Raw genomic sequence first — 4,475 nt, 5'->3', positions numbered from 1 at the left:
GTCCTATCTGGTAAGGATCTCACACCGCGTAGTGTACGCAGTCTCCTTAGTAGGTCTGTTACATTTTCTACATGTCCTGCCAATAAGACACAGTCTTTGGTTAGCCTTCCCCACAACATTTTCTATGTGTTCCTAAGTTGTTCATAATTGTAATACCTAGGTATTTAGTTGAATTTACGGCTTTTAGCTTACACTGATTTATCGTGTAACCGAAGTTTAACGACTTACTTTTAGCACTCATGTGGATTGGATTATCTCACACTTTTCGTTATTTAAGGTCAACTGCCACTTTTAGCACCATTCTGATATTTCTTGTAAATCGTATTACAGTTCGTTTTGATATTCTGATGACTTTTTTAGTCGATAAACGACAGCGTCATCTGCAAACAACCGAAGACGGCTGCTCATATTGTCTCCCAAATCGTTTATATAGAAAAGGAACAGCAAAGGGCCTATAACACTACCTTGGGGAACACCAGAAATTACTTCTGGTTTACTCGATGACTTTCCGTCAATTACTATGAACTGTGGCCTCTCTGACAGGAAATCAACTGAGACTATCCATAAGCATGCAATTTTACTAAGAGCCGCTTGTGTAGTACAGTGTCAAAAGCCTTCTGGAAATCCAGAAATACAGAATCGATCTAAAATCCCTTGTCAATAGCACTCAGCACTTCATGTGAATAAAGAGCTAGCTGTGTTTCACAAGAACGATGTTTTCTAAACCAATGTTGACTGTGTGTAAACAGACCGTTTTCTTCGAGGTAATTAATTATGTTCGAACACAATATATGTTCTAAAATCCTGCTGCATATCGACGTTAACGATATGGGCTGTAATTTAGTGCATTACTCCTACTCCCTTTCTTCAATATTGGTGTGACCTGTGCAACTTTCCAGTCTTTGGGTACAGATCTTCCGTCGAGGGAACGGTAGTATATGATTGTTAAGTATGGAGCTAATGCATCAGCATACTCCGAAAGGAACCTAATTGATATATCGTCTGGACCAGAAGACTTGCTGTTATTAAGTGATTTAAGTTGCTTCATTACTTCTACGTTACTCACGTTGACAGCTGTTCTTTATTCTAATTCTGGAATATTTACTTCGTCTTCTTTTGTGAAAGCATTTCGGAAGGCTGTGTTTAGTAACTCTGCTTTGGCAGCATTGTCTTCGATAGTACCTCCATTGCTATCGTGAAGAGAAGGCATTTCTACATGTTATAGAAACATAAAGGATTCTTCTTGTGGAGTAGCCGCAACTGTATTACAAAATACATGCTTTGGGAAGAGGAGGAAAACGTCATTTGCGTACTGCAATAAAAATACTTTAATTGCTTTTAGTAAAGTCTATACTCTTCTCTTTTTTGAATCAATTCAAACAGTTATACACTGGTGTCCAAAGATAAAGTAGAAAACCACTACTTCTCCATCCTGTATCTAATTCACTATATAATCATACAAACTGTCGAAGGATGTCCGTACGATTGTGTTCTGTAAGGAATGTAGCATTCAGGTCAACGAACAACCACGCTAACGATGACGTTAGGGCACCTATCAAACGGGGTGGTATTTGCCGGGAGTCCAAATCCACAATCGCTGTATACACTGTCATAGACGGAGCTGTATGGCAGAGTGAAGACCCCTACCAGACACTCTGCGGTGGAGGCACATACGAAAAATGGAAGGAGGTTAGTCGCAAACTGATGTGGCCCGATAACTTAACGTAAATCATCCTGTTGTTTTACGGATGTGGCGACAATTTATAGAGACTGGAACTCTACCGCGAAGACCAGAGGAGGGCCAACCACGTGTGACATCAGAAAAAGGGGACCGTTACTTGGCTGTAAGCGAACGGCGGTTCCGCCTTAGCACTGCACAGCAACTTAAATCTGACCTCGCAACACCCACTGGACGTGTTGTATCGAGGCAGACGTTGTACACAAGTCTTCTGCATGGTGACCTTTATTGCCAGAGACCTGCTGTATGTGTACCTCTGATGCGTCTTCACAGAAGATAATGAGTAGAGTGGAGTTGTCAACACACATTGGGTCAATGTACTTTCCACAGATGAGTCCCGAATTGGTCTGGAGGGTGATTCTCGACGGATTCGCTTCCGTATGGAACGTGTAGCACGTTTTCGGCACCCGAACGTTGTGAAAAGAGACAAATATTGAGGAGGGTTCCTGATGTTGTGAGTAGGGATTATGAAACTTCCTGGCAGATTAAAACTGTGTGCTGACCGAGACTCGAACTCGGGACCTTTGCCTTTCGCGGGCAAGTGCTCTACCGACTGAGCTACCCAAGCACAACTCACGTCCCGTCCTCACAGCCTTACTTCTGCCAGTACCTCGTCTCCTACCTTCCAAACTTTACAGAAGCTCTCCTGCAAATCTTGCAGAACTAGCACCCCTGAAAGAAAGGATATTGCGGAGACATGGCTTAGCCAAGTCTGGGGCCCCCTGAAAGTAGGGATTATGTTGACCACTCTAAAACCTCTTCATGAACTTATACAGTTGAATCAGCAAGGTTTAACTGCTGGCAGGTATCGTGATGAGATCTTGGGACCTCACGTGTGGTTTTTGCGAGGCGCTGTGGGCTCAGACTGTTTACTGATGGACGATGCGGCTCCCCCCGTCGGAGGTTCGAGTCCTCACTCAGGCATGGGTATGTGTGTTGCTCTTAGCATAGGTTCGTTTATGTAGTGTGTAAGTCTAGGGACAGATGACCTCAGCAGTTTGGTCCGTTAGGAATTCACACACATTGGAACAGTTTGATGGACGATGAAGCTCGACCTCATAGAGTACAGGTGGTTGTTATTTTCTTGGATACAGAAGAATTTTCATGCTTGGCGTGGCCTGCTCGCCCTCCCGATTTGAATTCTATAGAGCAAGCCTGGGATGTACTATGGACGTGGGTTGCATCACGCTAGCATCCACCAACCACTCTCCAAAACTCTGCAAGAAGAATGGGCAACATTGCCTCAACATGAGATTGATGAGATTATTTACAGCATGCCGCATCGTTGTCAGGTCTGTACTGATCCCAAAGGTAGTCAAACCCCATACTGAGCACAATAACCATTTGTCATAATACGTGTCTAACTCCGTTAAGTTGCAAAAAACGAAAAAGATATTTGTCTACTGTTACACGTGTTGCAGTTGTTTACTTTGTGTATCCTTTACTTCGTTTCTACATTAATATCACCTGTTCGTATTGTTTTGTAGCAAAATAAACGCAATTTCGCAAAATTTCTGTTTGTTCCTTTAATTTTGGACACTAATGTATCATATCCCATACGTATTTTGAAGGTTAGCCGTTGAAACGAGATCGCGGTTTGTACTTTCTCCTCATTTGACCCTCTCAGCAAGTAGCTCACGAAGGTATGAGTGATTACAGTTAATGCTCTTTCCACAGCTGAAGTAACCGTTGTGTTGTCAGGGTTAAGGTGACCTTACACAGGTTCACAACATCAGGCAAGATTCCCTTGGAAAGATAAAGCCATAAACGCTTGAAAAAAATATGTCCGAGTCAGACTTTAGTTACTGCACAGTGTTTAATGGTACAAGTCTACGTTCAAACGGAACAAATTCCTGGATGGAGATAAACTCATGAACTCATAAACATGTCCATGTCAGACATCAGTCACTGTAGAGTGTTTAATAGTAGAATCCTAGGTTCAAATAGAACAAATCTCGGACAGAAGTCCTTGAACACAAGTACGAAAGTCGCAAATAAGTGGCAGATATCAAATGCTGATGACTACAGTTCACAGGAGTCAGTGTTGTAGAGATGGATGCTAAGAGGCGACGCCTGGTTGCTTGTAGGGGCGTAACTTCCAGGTCGGTGTGGCCTCTGGAATTGTTGTCACTGTGAGGTGTAGATCCAGAATTGGCCCTGCTACAGAACTGGTGAGGTCGGCGACCTGAACTGCATTCTGGCAACTGAGTGTTATCTTAAGTACATGCCCAGCCGACAGATAATAGCTCATTGCTTGGTGAACATGCGGCCGGACAGAGTGGCCGAGCGGTTCTAGGCGCTACAACCTGGAGCCGCGCGACCGCTACGATCGCAGGTTCGAATCCTGCCTCGGGCATGGATGTGTGTGATGTCCTAGTTAGGTTTAAGTAGATCTAAGTTCTAGGGGACTGAGTCCCATAGTGCTCAGAGCCTTTTGAACTTGGTGAACTTGCGATTAGCTGACACGAAGTAGTGCCCATGGATATCGCAACCCCATCTGTGATACAGGCTCCACATGTGGCGAAGTGAGCTCCACTCTTTCCTGTTGTGGCTCTTGGAGTTGATCTGGACAATAACTGTCATGCTTTGGTCGGCTGTGCTATTGACATGTTGCAGACTAGTTTCAGGGTGGGGGGGGGAGGGAGCTGGTCACGTCCGTTTTGATGATAGACGATATTACAGGCGATACTGTGGTGTATAGCGTCTGTCCCATCCAGGAGAAACATTGTGGAGCCAT

At 44.1% G+C, this 4,475-nt stretch overlaps 1 non-coding gene across 1 annotated transcript; it reads right to left on the bottom strand.

The window, feature by feature from the left end:
* Positions 1 to 2,232: 2,232 nt before the first annotated feature.
* Trnas-cga (transfer RNA serine (anticodon CGA)) lies at positions 2,233 to 2,308 on the bottom strand. The gene has a single exon. It is a non-coding gene; the product is annotated as a tRNA-Ser (tRNA).
* Between the last annotated feature and the right edge of the window lie 2,167 nt (positions 2,309 to 4,475).

This window comes from Schistocerca cancellata, chromosome 5, assembly GCF_023864275.1.
Source record: "Schistocerca cancellata isolate TAMUIC-IGC-003103 chromosome 5, iqSchCanc2.1, whole genome shotgun sequence".
Classification (NCBI taxonomy): Eukaryota; Metazoa; Arthropoda; class Insecta; order Orthoptera; family Acrididae; genus Schistocerca; species Schistocerca cancellata.
This window is presented reverse-complemented; position numbering and strand designations above follow the sequence as displayed.